This window comes from Pleurodeles waltl, chromosome 12 (assembly GCF_031143425.1).
Source record: "Pleurodeles waltl isolate 20211129_DDA chromosome 12, aPleWal1.hap1.20221129, whole genome shotgun sequence".
Taxonomy (NCBI): Eukaryota; Metazoa; Chordata; class Amphibia; order Caudata; family Salamandridae; genus Pleurodeles; species Pleurodeles waltl.
In genome coordinates, this window is record NC_090451.1 from 704,017,517 (window position 1) to 704,035,225 (window position 17,709).

A 17,709-nucleotide genomic window follows, 5' to 3' on the forward strand; every position below is an offset into this window, starting at 1 on the left:
CTCCTTTTGTCTCCATTGCGCATGGGCGTCGACTCCATCTTCGATTGTTTTTTTTCCGCCATCGGGTTCGGACGTGTTCCTGTCGCTCCGAGTTTCGGAACGGAAAATTAGCTAATTTCGGAAGATTTTCGTCGGTATTGTTGCGTTCGGGATCGGCGTACTTAGATTCCACACCGCATCGAAGATCGAAGAGCTCCGGTGCCCTTCGGGGTAGTTTTTCGATCCTCCGTCGGGGCCTGGTCGGCCCGACCGCGTGCTGAAGAACGCCGATGGAACGGACCCCGTTCCGTTTCTGCCCCAAATGCCTCAATAAATACCCCTACACAGACCAACACTTGGTCTGCAACCTGTGCCTGTCACCTGAGCACAGCGAAGATACCTGCGAGGCCTGTCGTGCGTTCCGGTCCCGAAAAACACTCCGAGACCGTCGAGCCAGAAGACTTCAGATGGCGTCCGCACCGACAGCCCAACGGGAGTTCGAGGAACAGGAAGAGGAAGGTACCTTCTCAATCCAAGACTCAGACTCCGAAGGATTCGACGATACACAAACCGTGAGTAAGACGTCGAAATCCACTCAGAGGAACATTTACAAGGCCCAGGGGACGCCACTGCCACCAGGCCATGGCTCGACCCATAAATTCGGTGACCGACCGTCGGCACCGAAAAAGGCCCAAACAGTGCCGAGATCGTCCGACTCCGGTCGAGACACCGGCACGCAGCCTTCTCGGGACCGAGAAAGTGCTGGAGACAAGCCTCGACACCGAGATGCCGGTGTGGACACGGCTCGACGCCGAGACAGCGGCACCGAAACAGATCGACGCCGAGAGGTTTCGGCCCCGAAAAGGAAAAAAGTCACCTCGGAGCCGAAAAAACACGCAGACAAAGTTTCGATGCCGAAACAAACTGCAAGCGACCCAGCTTCAGGCTCTTATACAGAAGAGCACTCGCTAACCTCCCAAATGCAGAAGCATAGGTTTGAGGAAGAGCTACAAGCAACTGATGTGGACCATACGCAAAAGCGTATCTTCATTCAGCAGGGGACAGGAAAAATAAGCACCCTTCCCCCCATTAGGAGAAAGAGAAGGTTGGAGTTCCAGACGGAACAAACACCACAACCAAAAGTGGTGAAAAGAGTTACCCCACCACCCTCTCCTCCGTCCGTGATTAACGTTTCACCAGCACAAACTCCATCACACTCCCCAGCTCACACCACCATGAGCCAGGGTGACCAAGATCAGGACGCATGGGACCTATACGACGCCCCAGTGTCAGATAACAGTCTGGAGGCATACCCTACAAAGCCATCTCCACCAGAAGACAGCACCGCGTACTCTCAAGTGGTGGCTAGAGCAGCACAATTTCACAACGTAAGCCTCCACTCAGAACAGGTCGAGGATGATTTCTTATTCAACACACTCTCCTCCACCCACAGCTCATACCAAAGCCTGCCTATGCTCCCTGGTATGCTCCGGCACGCAAAAGACATCGTTAAGGAGCCGGTCAAAAGTAGGGCAATCACACCAAGGGTGGAAAAAAAAGTATAAGGCGCCTCCTACGGACCCGGTTTTCATCACTACACAGCTGCCACCAGACTCTGTCGTTGTAGGAGCAGCTAGGAAAAGGGCCAACTCTCACACATCTGGAGATGCACCACCCCCAGATAAAGAAAGCCGCAAGTTCGATGCAGCGGGTAAAAGAGTCGCAGCACAAGCTGCAAACCAGTGGCGCATCGCGAACTCCCAGGCACTACTTGCGCGCTATGACAGAGCCCACTGGGACGAGATGCAACATCTCATTGAACATCTGCCCAAGGACTTACAAAATAGGGCAAAACAAGTGGTTGAGGAGGGACAGACCATCTCCAACAACCAGATACGCTCCTCCATGGACGCTGCAGATACAGCTGCACGGACAATTAATACATCTGTAACTATCAGAAGGCATGCATGGCTCCGAACGTCTGGATTTAAACCAGAGATTCAACAAGCAGTTCTCAATATGCCTTTTAATGAAAAAGAACTGTTCGGTCCAGAAGTGGACACAGCGATTGAGAAACTCAAAAAAGATACGGACACTGCCAAAGCCATGGGCGCACTCTACTCCCCGCAGAGCAGAGAGAATTACAGCACATTCCGTAAAACGCCCTTTCGAGGGGGGTTTCGGGGTCAAAGCACACAAGCCAGCACCTCACAAGCCACACCGTCCAGTTACCAGGGACAGTATAGAGGAGGTTTTCGGGGACAATATAGAGGAGGGCAATTCCCTAGAAATAGAGGAAGATTTCAAAGCCCCAAAACCCCTACTACTAAACAGTGACTCACATGTCACTCACCCCCTCCACACAACACCAGTGGGGGGAAGAATAGGTCATTATTACAAAGCATGGGAGAAAATCACTACAGACACTTGGGTTCTAGAAATTATCCAACATGGTTATTGCATAGAATTTCTACAATTCCCTCCAAACATACCACCAAAAGCACAAAATTTAACAACACACCATTCCAATCTCCTGGAGATAGAAGTGCAGGCACTATTGCAAAAGAATGCAATCGAATTAGTGCCAAACACACAAATAAACACAGGAGTTTACTCACTGTACTTTCTGATACCAAAGAAGGACAAAACACTGAGACCAATCCTAGACCTCAGAGTAGTGAACACTTTCATCAAATCAGACCACTTCCACATGGTCACACTACAAGAAGTATTGCCATTGCTAAAACTACACGACTACATGGCAACTTTAGACCTCAAGGATGCTTATTTCCATATACCAATACACCCATCGCACAGGAAATACCTAAGGTTTGTATTCAAAGGAATACATTACCAATTCAAGGTACTGCCTTTCGGATTAACAACCGCACCAAGAGTCTTTACCAAATGTCTAGCGGTAGTCGCTGCACACATAAGAAGGCAGCAAATACATGTGTTCCCATATTTGGACGACTGGCTAATCAAGGCCCATTCGTTCATACAGTGCTCAAATCACACAAATCAGATCATACAAACCCTCTTCAAACTCGGGTTCACCGTCAACTTTACAAAATCCAACATTCTGCCGCGCAAGGTACAACAATACCTGGGAGCCATAATAGACACATCAAAGGGAGTAGCCACTCCAAGTCCACAAAGAATTCTAAATTTCAACACCATCATACAACGCATGTATCCAACACAAAAGATACAGGCAAAGATGGTATTACAACTCCTAGGCATGATGTCTTCATGCATAGCCATTGTCCCAAACGCAAGACTGCACATGAGGCCCTTACAACAATGCCTAGCATCACAGTGGTCTCAAGCACAGGGTCACCTTCTAGATCTGGTGTTAATAGACCGCCAAACTTGCCTCTCGCTTCTGTGGTGGAACAACATAAATTTAAACAAGGGGCGGCCTTTCCAAGACCCAGTGCCACAATACGTAATAACAACAGATGCTTCCATGACAGGGTGGGGAGCACACCTCGATCAACACAGCATACAAGGACAATGGAACGTACATCAAACAAAACTGCATATCAATCACCTAGAACTTCTAGCAGTTTTTCAAGCACTAAAAGCTTTCCAACCAATAATAGTTCACAAATACATTCTCGTCAAAACAGACAACATGACAACAATGTATTATCTAAACAAGCAGGGGGGGACGCACTCCACGCAGTTAAGCCTGCTAGCACAAAAAATTTGGCATTGGGCAATTCACAACCAAATTCGCCTAATAGCACAGTTTATACCAGGGATCCAAAATCAACTCGCAGACAATCTCTCTCGAGATCATCAACAGGTCCACGAATGGGAAATTCACCCCCAAATTCTGAACACTTATTTCAAACTCTGGGGAACACCTCAGATAGACTTGTTTGCGACAAGGGAGAACGCAAAATGCCAAAACTTCGCATCCAGATACCCACACAAACAATCCCAAGGCAATGCCCTATGGATGAACTGGTCAGGGATATTTGCTTACGCTTTTCCTCCTCTCCCTCTCCTTCCTTACCTGGTAAACAAACTCAGTCAAAGCAAACTCAAACTCATATTGATAGCACCAACTTGGGCAAGGCAACCCTGGTACACAACGCTGCTAGACCTATCAGTGGTACCCTGCATCAAATTGCCCAACAGGCCAGATCTGTTGACACAGCACAACCAAAAGATCAGACACCCAGATCCAGCATCGCTGAATCTAGCAATCTGGCTCCTGAAATCCTAGAATTCGGGCACTTACAACTTACCCAAGAATGTATGGAAGTCATAAAACAAGCCAGAAGGCCATCCACCAGGCACTGCTATGCAAGTAAATGGAAGAGGTTTGTTTGCTACTGCCATATTAATCAAATACAACCATTACACACAACTCCAGAACATGTAGTGGGTTACTTGCTTCACTTACAAAAATCTAACCTAGCTTTCTCTTCCATTAAAATACACCTTGCAGCAATATCTGCATACCTGCAGACTACCTATTCAACTTCCCTATATAAGATACCAGTCATTAAAGCATTCATGGAGGGCCTTAGGAGAATTATACCACCAAGAACACTACCTGTTCCTTCATGGAACCTAAATGTTGTCCTAACTAGACTTATGGGTCCACCTTTTGAACCCATGCACTCCTGCGACATACAGTTCCTAACCTGGAAGCTGGCATTTCTCATCGCCATTACTTCCCTAAGAAGAGTAAGCGAGATTCAGGCGTTTACAATACAGGAACCTTTTATACAACTACACAAAAATAAAGTCGTCCTAAGGACCAATCCTAAATTTTTGCCAAAGGTTATTTCACCGGTCCATCTAAATCAAACAGTGGAACTTCCAGTGTTCTTTCCACAGCCAGATACCGTAGCTGAAAGGGCACTACATACATTAGATGTCAAAAGAGCATTGATGTATTACATTGACAGAACAAAAAACATCAGAAAGACTAAACAACTCTTTATTGCATTTCAAAAACCTCATGCAGGAAACCCAATTTCAAAACAAGGTATAGCCAGATGGATAGTTAAATGCATCCAAATCTGCTACCTTAAAGCTAAACGACAGCTGCCCATTACACCAAGGGCACACTCAACCAGAAAGAAAGGTGCTACCATGGCCTTTCTAGGAAACATCCCAATGCAAGAAATATGTAAGGCAGCCACATGGTCTACGCCTCACACATTCACCAAGCACTACTGTGTAGACGTGTTATCCGCACAACAAGCCACAGTAGGTCAAGCTGTATTAAGAACATTATTTCAGACTACTTCCACTCCTACAGGCTGATCCACCGCTTTTGGGGAAATAACTGCTTACTAGTCTATGCAGAACATGCGTATCTACAGCGACAGATGCCATCGAACTGAAAATGTCACTTACCCAGTGTACATCTGTTCGTGGCATCAGTCGCAGTAGATTCGCATGTGCCCACCCGCCTCCCCGGGAGCCTGTAGCAGTTTGGAAGTTACCTTCAATTATTTATATATGTGTCATCTCAACCTTAAATAGGTGCATACTTAGTCACTCCATTGCATGGGCACTATTACTACAATTCAACTCCTACCTCACCCTCTGCGGGGAAAAACAATCGAAGATGGAGTCGACGCCCATGCGCAATGGAGACAAAAGGAGGAGTCACTCGGTCCCGTGACTCGAAAGACTTCTTCGAAGAAAAACAACTTGTAACACTCCGGCCCAACACCAGATGGCGAGCTATTGCAGAACATGCGAATCTACTGCGACTGATGCCACGAACAGATGTACACTGGGTAAGTGACATTTTCATTATCTAGCATAATGTATGCCATTCTTTCCATGGTAACGGCTTGCCACAGCCAGGCATGCCATTGAGTTAACGATGGGGCATCTTTTGTCTTCCATGCTGATGCTATAGCCAGCCTAGCTGCGCCCAGGCATGTCCATAGTGTTGCCCTGTCTCCTGACATTTGACTTTTAAGCGAGGCATCTCGTAGGCCCAGTAATATTGAGCCAAGGGTGGTCTCGATCAGATTACCCAAAATATCTCTAATCTGAGCAAGTATTTCTGTCCTAAAGTGTCAAATACTTGGGCAATCTCACCAGATATGTCTGTAGTCTCCTAAAATGCTGCAACCTTCCCAACATAGGTCAGCGGTGTCTGGAAACATTTTTTTTAGTTTAGTCGGGTACAGGTACCAATTAAATAACATTTGGTAATGGGCTTTTCTCATAAGGAAAGAGTGATTACATCTGGAAATGTCTCTCCATAGTGTGCACCGTTTCTCTATCAGGATCGAGTTGTCTAGGGTATGTTCCCACAAGCCTATATGGTGTGGCTGGAGGGTGGGGGTTATATAGGGGAGTAGAGTGTAGAGAAAGGGATGCACCATTTGGAACCCCCAGATAGGCTAACGAACAGCTCAAGTGGGGTGAGGTCCCTTGTAGCAGCTGTCCGGATCTCTGGGTGTAGCACCCAGTGTTTCAGGTGGGTGTTACGGAAGTGTTCAGAATCCGCGAGGTGGAAGTCTTGTTGGCAGTCAGCGATAGTAAGGCACTCCAACGGTCAAAGGGCCCCAGGTGTAGAGCAGGGGGGAATGTCAGGTTGTGATGGATAGGGATGAAATGAGGGAGAAAGGTCGTCAGCTCTTACCTATATGTGCTACTTCGTCTTAGGCTTTTAGGGTGGCTACTGGAGTACTCATGTACGCATTAGGCGGGCATTATGTATTTGGTTTTCATAGAAGGTCCCAGATGTATCTGCCTCCCAGTGCTCTGTCCATGTGTAGCCGGTGCTTATCAGAAGCACGAAGGCACCACTTGGAAGTTACCAGCAGATGCGCAGCCTTGTAATAAAAGTGAATGTCCTACATTCTTGGCCAACCTCAATAGTTTGTAGGGCAGACGTGCTCTATGACCCTGCCAGATGCATCATATAAAAAGTGAGGGGAAGGCGGGTACCAAAGTGTGGTCTAGTTCAGTGACGAGACCTCGAAATAGGTACAGCAGTTCATGTGGGACGGTCATTTAATGGTTAAAATACGGCCCACCCAAGAGAGATATAGAGAGGCCCAGCATCTGAGATCCGATTTCAGTTGTTGTAGTAAGGGTGGGTAATTAGCTCGCTATAGATCTGCTATTCGGGTGGTAATTCCAAATCACAGGTAGGTGATATGCTTTTTACCCCACATAAATGGGGTAGTATGTGTCAGTTCCTCCATATCTCACACAGGGAGCATCAAATTAAGTCGGAAGGATTTGTGGTGATTAACACAGCAGCCTGACACACTTTCATAGTGGCTGAGTTTATGTTGAAGGGCCATCAATGAACTGTGGGGAGAAGTGAGGCACAGGAGAATACCATCCGCAGAGAGGGAGAGCGTGTGTTCTGTTGATAGTGGATGTTGCTCGTAGTTTTGCGGCCAGCGGGTCAGTGCTCAGGGTGACCGCGAATGGGAAGAGGGGGCATCCTTGCCTTGTCCCTCTCTCCTGATGAAAAGAAGGGGAGTTCATCCGGTTAATTAAAACTCAAGATCTTGGCTTGACATGTATAGCTTGTACTATCGCTATGAAATTGTCACAGAAGCCAAAGTGTCTCAGGGTGTGGAACAGGAAGGGCCAATCCGCCTGGTCAAAGGCTTTCTCAGCGTCAGGCACCAATAGAACTGCCTGTATCGACTTCTTAATCGCTTTTCCTGCCAGCTGGATCTCTACTAGTAGGTTATCATACGTTTGTCTCCCTTTAATAAATCCGGACTGGTCTGGGTGTATCTTAAAGTCGGGTCGCCACAATGTTCTGTGTATATTTTAACTTTGAGATTAAGAAGAGCTTAAGGCCCATAGGATCTGCAAGCTTAAGGGTACTTTCCTGGTTTCAGAATGACCGTAATTAAAGCGTCTCTCATCAATGGGGTAATTGCTTGGGCGTGGGCCATATAATTGAACAAGGTTTTCAAATAAGGTATTAGGTCTGAACTAAAAGTAAATTGTGCTGTAAAGCCATCTGACCCGGGACATTTATGAAGTTTTATTGTAGAGATTGCGATTTGGACCTCCTCCTCTTGTATCCGGTCTCCTAAAGCAACATTTTGATCATCTGTCATGTGGGGCAAAACTCCCTCTGCTAAGCGGCATCATTGCATGGCATCATCACTATGACTGGCAGTGTAGAGTTGCTCATAAATTGGCCAAAATCCCTAGCTTTCTCATCATCAGAAACAACCAATGTGCTGTCCCCTCTAGCAATATTCCCTATGTATTATTTTTCATATTTGATCCTAAGTTACCTGGCCATGTGAGTGCCAAACTGTGTTACCGTGTTCGTACATTGTGTGTTTGAGACCCAACATAGTAAATTTGGATCTATTGGTGTAGTTTGCATTGAGTTTCCCTCTCAGAGCTGTCACCTTTCTCTGTAGGGCTAGGGATTAGTTTTCCTTATGCGCTTTTTCAGCGGCACAAAGTTTGTCTTTTAAGGCGAGTCTATCAGCTGCTTTTGTTCAATGTGGACAGGAGGGCTATACACTGTGCTTCAAGAAGAATAAGCGCCAGCCATTTACTGACAAAAGCATAGTCTAATCTGGAGTTGGTGTTGTGAGAGTGTGAGAAAACTGTGTAGGCTTGTGATGTCGGGTGGAAAGTTATCCAGGTATCTATGAGCCCCAGCGAGGAAAAGGCTTGTTTAGGGTCTTAGGAAAACTTCCAGTGGGAGCTCTGTGAGGGTGTGTGCTATCCTTCCCTAAATCCCATATGCGAATAAAATCTCCCATCAGGAATATCTTCCCCCTCTGCAAAACCACCCAGTAATGAAAGCAATGAAAGAAGAAATGGGACTTGTTCCAAATTAGGGGTAAATATAGAGGCAAAAGTAGGTGTGCGACCTGCCAGGCGTCCTTTCATCAGGATTATCCTACCCCCTCTGTAAGCTTTGCAGCCTGTGGGTGGAGATTTTAACGAGGAGTGGAAAAAAGTGCAATGCCATTGTGTTTTATGGCTGCGGATGATTTATACATGACAGGATAGACCTTGTGTTGCAGCCTTTGTTCCTCATCTGGCTGAAGATGTGTTTCTTGTAAGGTTACCACATCGTGGCGCCTATCAAGTATATATTTCCAAAGTTTATGGTGTTTGACTGGCAAGTTTAGGCCTTTGACATTCCAAGTAAGTGTGGTGACCTCTATAGAGTCTCCTCAACAGTAAACGTTAAGCTGTTGCTACCCTCACCTTGCAAATGCTTCAAAAGGGTTCTAGCCACTATATGTGAAGAACATCTTGGTCTGAAATTTCCGACACCATCCTTCCCACGTCTGCATTGTTTGTATCCTCCCACAAACCTGAACAAAAAAAAAGGTTAACTGCTTACCAGCAAAAACAGGGGGAATAATCCCCAACCATGTATCATTTTCGTGTAAAACATGCGTGCGAGTGTATAGGTCAAACACCGTTAGTGCAGCAGAAGAGTAGCCTAAAGAACACCTAGGTATACTGACATCTCTTAGGAGTGACGTCCGGGAAAGGAGATTATTTCAGATCACTGCACAAGGATCGTATCTGGGACAACCATGGTTGTCTAAGCCAAAGGGCCATTGCAACTTAAGTAGCCTATTGAGTTCGTATCAGTCATCATTTCTTAGGATTCCTCAGGCGTCGCTGATTGATCCATTGTTCCCTTCCATTGGTGCCTGTCCAACACACATACCAGGCTAGCGTCCTACACCCCCCTCTCTGAATCTGTGGAGCTACGCTGTGGACTCCTTATCTATCTTGATTGCTATCTGGTAACTGCTTAGCACTTTCGAAAACAGGCCCATCACATACGCCTCTAGGTTGGAGCCCTCTGCCTCCTCTTCCAGGTCATGAATGCATATATTTTCTCTTCAGGGCCTGTTTTCCCTGTCCTCACACTTGAAGAGGGAAGCTAGAAGTTGTGCGTTGAGAAGGCCTGTAAAAGATTCCATCTGGGGAAATCGCTGTTCCAAATCATTAACCATAGTCTCTAGATTGATGATATTGGTTCCTACTGTGTCCACATCTTGCTGGAGGGAGGTGAATTTTGCATTGATTTCCATTTTGAGGGACTCATGGGTGGATGTTAGATCAGCCTTTAACTCTTCACGGAGTTTGCTTTTGAATTCTCAAAGGGAGGATAAAAAGCTGCTCTTTGGTGAGGGCCATTGTTTCGGACTGTGGAGACATCTGATAACGGTCTCTGGCCTCGGAGGGTGAAAAACAGCTTAAGATGGTCAATTTGGGCTTTTTCCGGTGGTGGAGAGACTGTGTCTGGTCTGGTTTGGGGTTTAAACAGCTGAGGACTTTACTGAGGCGAATATGAAAGGTTGACCAATGAGGCCCTGGATTGGTATCCCATAGTGACTTGGACGCAGGCTGATGTCCGTGAACAGGCGTGAGGAGTCAGGTAATAGTTGCAGCCCACCCCATTTGCCTGTGGCAATAAAATTAGGCATTCCAGCCTGCGCTGAGGCAATCGTTAGGAGCCACCTCAGGAAGGAGTAAAGACGCCGGTGGTCATACTGAGAGGAAGGCCCAGATTTGTGGGCAGGCTGGAAGTCGCTGCAGAGATTTCAATGGCAGAGACCCCCAGCGTCTCCCTCCTCCAATGACTCGGGCCTATCATGCAGCTGCAGCAACTTAAAAGGGTGTCGAATAGAAGGGCTGCCATCTTGAAGTCAGGCATGTGGGTCTTCAAGTACAGACGGGCCTCTTTAATGGTACAGTATCCCTCTGCTGGAGAGGAGGGCATAGCAATGTGAACTCCCTCCCGCCGCACTCCCCGGTCTTGTGGCTGCCCCAGGTATGTGCAATGAGAAAGTTGCAAGGTGGCGCATGCGAGGGGAGTGCCCCGCTCCAACATGCATTTTAGGTCTACTTTTGCCTGCGGCGGTTTCTTGGTTGTTGGAAAGCGCAGTCTGTACCCCTGCTCATTTTCTCACCATCTCTGCTTGTCTCCTGATACTTCTCGTGCCTTCTAGGTGAAACAGGGCAACTTTGCCTCCACCGATTTCCTAAGCAGGGACTGTAATTTGCTGGGTCCACAGTGGCGCCATTTCTGCCAGCGGCTGGCCATCACGAGTGCATCGCAGGCTCAAGGGGGTTGGAGGGTTCCCATGACTTCACAAGCCCCTCTTTGGGTTCTCTCTCATTCATTGCCAGCTGTGGGCATGTGAAATGGTCAGCATATGGTAGCCCAGGGTTTTCACTGATGCTGCAGCAGAGCTCTTGTGGATTACATTCTCTCCGACATGTTGGTTGGCCACGCCCCCGGTTGTTTTTAACATCATTGAACTTGTAAATTTATTGTTGTATGGTTTACAGAAAAACACAGTAGGACTTCTGTAAAGGCACTAGGCCTTTTCAGCCACCTCTAGTTCCAACGTTCATACTATTTATTTCCTGTTTTTCTCCAGGGCCTGCTTGCTAGTCCTCGTCTTTCTAGAGCAGGACTGATGGAGAAATGTATATGTGTGAATGCTTGAAGGCGAGGACAACGGTAAGCTTGGATTTCAGGAGTATTCTAAATCTTTGTTTAAAATGTTTTGCACACATCAGGTGTTTTTTGATGAGAGGGCGTACTTTCATGAATGGTCAAGAGATGGACCTACTCGTCCAGGAATTTGCACTACATGCTCTGCCGCCTCGCCCCCTCTTTCCCAAAGTGTTAGGAATGCCTGCGCAGGAGACCGTATTAGAAAAAAGAGTCTTCAAAAGATACAATCTCCTTAAAAGTATTGTAAAAGTACAGAGTGTGAACTTTCTTCCACACTCAACGTGCCATGTCCCCAAGCGTCACCCACTTCTCCAACCCAGTTTCAGCTTTAAATGTTTTGTAAAAGTACTCATTGTGGGCTTCCTTCCTGGCGCACACAGCCTGCCTTGTATGGAATTGTTACCCCCGCTCCATCCCAGTTCCATCTTTGAAAGTTTTGTAAAAGGGGGCATGGAATAGCTGGGAATGGAGTGGGGCACCACATCCTACAGCTGCATTCCACACCTGCCTCTCCGCTACCACAAACACCCCAATTCAGAACATCCTGACTTACAGGGACGTATATGAGTGCAGAGCCCTGTCCGGAACCTGGAGAACTGTTTCTCCTTCCTGGATGGGGGACAGAACCACAGGACTTCCGTTCTGATACATGGCTGGGAAGGCCCAGAGCACCCGGTCACCATCTTGGGAACACTTCCCCTGGCCTGTCTGGTGGGTAGCTGCCTGAAGGAGAGTGACCTGGCCTGGCTGAGCCAGAGGGGCACTGTGGAACATCACAGGGCCCCACAGGCACAGGAGGTCTCCTTTGATTGGATTAGCTGCACCTCTCTGGAGGTGGGCCATCTGGGCCTGGACTCCGCAGGGGCCTGCTGCCTTTCATGTGGGCCACTGGGCTAACACTAATCCCCACAGTTGTTTCACCCCCCCCCCCCCCCCCCAAGACTTCCACCTGGGGACTCCGGACACAGGGCACAAGAGTGACGGACTGTACTGGGCCCTCTGACTCCATTAGTGGACGTAGCTGTCATGTCATCATTGCTCCACCCGGCTCAAGGAGTTCAGCACTCTTCCCTGGAAAACGCTGTTTGCAGTGTCGGTCCAGATTTCTCCCTGCCCACCTCCTGCCTCACGGACCCATACAGATAAACAGGCCCAATCACAAGACGTACTTGTAGTAACTGGACGTGCCCTTATGTGAGAGACGAGGCAGTGGTTTGGGAGCACACAGACATATGCCAGCACTAGTTGTGCCCCAGGATTGCCACCCCCCACCCCAACACACACTCCCCAAGGCAAAAGATGACTCACACAACACTCAAAGGCCTTCCCCCTCCACCCAAAGCAAAGTGCAGGTGGCCCTAACCCATGGGGTGTGACACTCAGACCACAAATTTCTGGTGCTAACATCTGGATGGGAGGCATTGCTGGACCTTCTGGCCCATCCAACCCTTGCAGCACAGGAAGGTAATTTCCTCCACAAGCATGATAGGCCACAGAAGAATCTGACAACACAGCTACAGCTACACTTAGAACTGTGACATGGGAGTCAATTTTGCTGACAGCGCTTCCACAGGACATGCCTCCTCTGTTTTGGCGACTCCATTACATCAACGCCACATGAAAATAAGGTCAAAGCCAAACAACAAAAGGAGGGCTCAGTTGCTGACATCTGTGGATGAAATGTCACAAGAGTGACCTCTAAGCAAGACAAAATGCCTTTCAAGACAGAAGAGGTCACTACTGCCACCCGCATTACGGAAGAGTAAATGGACAGCTTCTTTAGGGAAATACACACTTAGATGGGCTCTCTCAAATCTGAATTTAAATCCTGCCTCTAAAACGTTCACAGAGAAGTTAGCAAACTGGACGACAGAGTGGTCAAAGTAATTTGCTTCTTAGACACCAGGCCTGAGGAATAGGAGATGCTCTGGCATAAGATCCAAACAAATCAACTTTCAAATCAAGCAGGAAGACCTTGAAAACAGGAGCTGGTGCAACAACATCTACATTAGAGGAATGCCGAGTGGGAAAGATGGAGACATCATGAACTTGAATCAAGAACTACTCCAGACAATTAGGGGTCCACTGGTACCTAAACTTACTGTGATCTAGGCGTTTGTGATACCCAAGGAAACTTCAGACCTGGAGGATACTTGCACAAAATAGAGTCACCTGTTTCCTTAAAACTGCTATCACAAAACCCTCAACCCAAACAGAATGGTTATGCTCAGATCTACTAGGCGTTTCCCTAAACTGTTCGGAAGGATGGCCCTTGGTGACCCTCAGTCTAAGGCCTTGATTACGAGTTAGGCGGTTAATCCTGACCCCCGTGTAAACCCCTGTTTACACATGGATTGGAATTACGAGTTTAGGTATTTAACGCATCTGATAGTTATCGGATGTGCTAAATAACTCAACCATCATTAAATTTCAGCACGTCAACCCTGCAGAAATTTAACATGGGAAAGCCATACGATATTTACAGTATAATGTTAATAAACACCAGAATCCACACTTATTCCCCCAACAACTCTTAATGGGTGGTATATTTTGCACTCAATTACTAAAGCACCACCCAATGGAATCATTATTTACCATGTGCAATGAATACCACTTGTAATCGATACTCATAATCTGTGCCTAAGTCTTTGGAGTTCAGAGCCAACTGGGGTCATTGGGACAGTGAGTACCGGGGGTACCACTGAGTGTCACAGAATCATAGCTGGTCACTTAGCCATTGACAATTACAGATCATGGCGCCCGCAACTTCATTAATGGTTCTGGAATCGGGAAAACATCCTGTTGGTGCTGAAATGGGTCACCAACACTGCCAAATGAAGACTAATTACATAAATGATCCAGAGAAGCAAGCAAGGAGCCAATTACAGGCAGTCCATGAGCATGGGGAGTGTCAAGGTGATGCATCCTTGTTATTTCAGCTTGTGAAAGTGATGGACCAGCTTCTCCATCCTGGTTTAATTCAGACGTCTGTGCACCTGAACTGGGGCAACCTCAGGACTCCTGGGCAGCCCCACTCTGTAAATATGTCTCATACAGGACTTTCCGGTCAGCTGAGCTTGAACTTTAAGAAGGTCAACAAAGCTGTGAAAGACTAGAGAGTATTGCCCAGAGTTATCAAAGGATTGCATTGCCCTTGCATCACGAGGGGTGACACAAGGGCAACCGAATACTTAAGTCAGATTTACCAAGATTTACCACCTTGCGTGGCCCTGCCTGGCTTGGTAAATCTGGAGTAAAGCAAGGCAGCACAAGTTGTTGCCTTGATTTGCTCTGCTCCCGGAAGGCGTTATGTGGCTGGAGAGTGGGTGTTCCATGCAGCCACCCATGTATTGTGGCATATTCCCAGATTTACTAAGACAAGTAAACCAGGGAATGAATCAAATTGTACTGATTCCCGATAGACATGCATTGGGAAGAAATATATTTTTCTCCTCATTGTTGCATCTTTCTAAGTGTGCCACACACTTGAAAGGAAGAGAAAAGCCTCGGAGGATTGTTTTTGTGCAGGAAGGTGTCCCTTCCTGCACAAAAAACAATCATGCCTGCAATGCAGACACTTTTGCACCATGACATGAGGGTGCCCGGGTTGGCTCCAGGCAGCGCATAGTAAATTGTAAATATGGAGCACTCCTGCCCTCCTGATTTGACGCAGTGCAGTAGGTTGTCTTGCGCGTCAAATACTGATGCATCTAGGCCGATGTGTTTTTAGCATGAAAAGAGGCATTACAGATCCACGTTTTGGTTTGTCAGGCAAAACGAGGAGCAAGGCATTTAGTTTTTTGAACATGCAGCAATAAAGTGCATTTCAAAGTTTGTGTTTTTAAGTTAAAGCAAAAATTCCTTGGTTGGACTAGACCTAAGTGGCGAGCGCATGAATTCGGCCAGTTCCTAGGATTTGCTCCAGCCCCTCAGGAGCATCATTCACTGACCCCGGCCAAGTCTGCCGAACACATCGCTTTGCACAATTGCGGAAGGTCATTTTCTGTGAAAACTGAAATGAGAAAATAGCCCAAAATACTGTGCAAAAGGTTGCATAGCACCTCCAAATATTGCACCACAGTGAGTACTGCCCGAGTTTTACAGCACCTCGAATAATGTGTAAAAGATACTGTGTTTGGAATAATACTCGGAGTGGCAGAAAAAAATCCAAAAGCGTTGTGCTACACATAATGTGCCTAATGTCTCAGGTACACGGCTCACATACGTGCCTCGTATAGGAACACACTTCTCTACTGTATTTAAGGAAATGCCCACCAGCTTGTGTGGCAAGTATGATTTTAGCAGGTTGTTGTGCCAGGCATAATTCCTACGCTCTTTCAGGCACACCACTTGAATATTACTGTGTTTTGTGTAATGCCTACAAGGTTACTGTGCCAGGTGTGGTGCTGACAATGGTGCCACAGCAGGAATGATGCCTGTACTTTGTGCACTGTGCCAGGTATGACACCCACAGCCTATGTACCTTGATGTAATGCCCACTCTGCCAGGCAAGATACCAGTAGGGTTTCACGGTAGAAATTCTGCCAGATGTAACATCTATATTGTGTCGTGTGTAACACCAATAGGTTAAGTTGCCAGGTGTGTAATGCACACAGAAATTAAGCCAGTAAGCTTATTGTGCCAAACTGACATGCTTACTATGCCAGAAATATTGCACACAGGTTCCTGTGCCAGGAGCCATGCCCATTGTGGGAGTACACTGTTAGTTACTGGGTGGGGGTCAGCTTGCCTTTCCAAAGCACTGCAGACTGGCACTGGGGAGGTGTTTTTTTCCACACAGCCCACTTTACCCCTTGGTTGCTTTGCTCTGACTGATGGCATTTTGCTTTATCTTATGTGTACAATAGCCTCTAAAGGAGTGCACTCCACTGGATGGTTGGTGAGCCTGGGCTGTTGGACTACTAGTTTAAAAAAATATATTTTTATTTGTTTGCCAATTTCTTTACATATTTCATAAGTTTGCGAAACAAGGCAATTGAAAAAAACGGTGTACGTGTGCCAAGGCCAGCCCTATTGGCTCTGCCAATGCTTTTTGCTTTGTTTCTTAACGTGGCTGCCAGCAGCTGCCGGAGACGCAGACACGTGTCCTCTTCGGCCGAGCTGTTCATGTTTGCCGACACATCTATCTTTACCTAAACAGGTGTTGTACCTTACACTTGGTGTAACAACCTCATTCTCACTTCAGCTTTTCTGTTTTTTCTGTTCACGCTCTACAAACCCGTTCACTTCAGGGCACTTGTAAGCTGCCCGGAGCATGGCAGAGGCACATGCCCGGGCAGACTCGAGGCATGGCTGCCTGCCAGCTGGCCGCCTCTGCCTTTGGGTCTGCCATGGGCCTGTCTTTGATGTGGCACAAAACAGGTGACGGCTCAGAGCTTTTATTCGGTCCGGTGTGATACATGCTGTCAGGGGCAAAAAAACAAAGCGTTCGTGTCCTGGTTCCGCCTCGTTTCTCCAGAACCCAACAATCCACCCCACTCCCATGCAAACCACCCCTTCCCAACATAATCCACCACACTCCCATCCAATCCACCCCATACCATCCTAATCCACCCCATACCATCCTAATCCACCCTACTCCCATCCAGTCCACCCAACACCATCCTAATCCACCCCACTCCAATCCACCATAATGCAACCTGCCACACTCCAATCCAAAACAATCTGTCCCATTCCAGTCTGCCCCACTCCAATCCAAAACAATTTGTCCCACTCCAATCCAAATCAATGTGCCCAAATCCAATCTGCCCCACTCCAGTCCAAAACAATCTGCCCCACTCCAATTCAAAACAATCTGCCCCATTCCAGTCTGCCCCACTCCAATCCAAAACAATTTGCCCCACTCCAGTCCGCCCCACTCCAATCCAAATCAATCTGCCCAAATCCAATCTGCCCCACTCCAATCCAAAACAATCTGCCCCACTTCAATTCAAAACAACCTGCCCCACTCCAGTCCAACGCAATCTGCCTCACTCCACTTTAAAACAATCTGCCCCACTCCAATTTGCCTGCTCCATTCCACCTCCCATCAATTCACCCCATTCAATCCCACCTCACCCCATTCCAATCCACCACAATCTACCCCACTACAGTCCAGTCTACCCACACCAATCTGATCTAACCCAATCTGCCCCACTCCAATCCAGTACACCTCATCCCAATCCAATCCACCTCATCCCACCGCTATCCACTCTACTCCAATCTGCACCACTCCATTCCAAAACAAT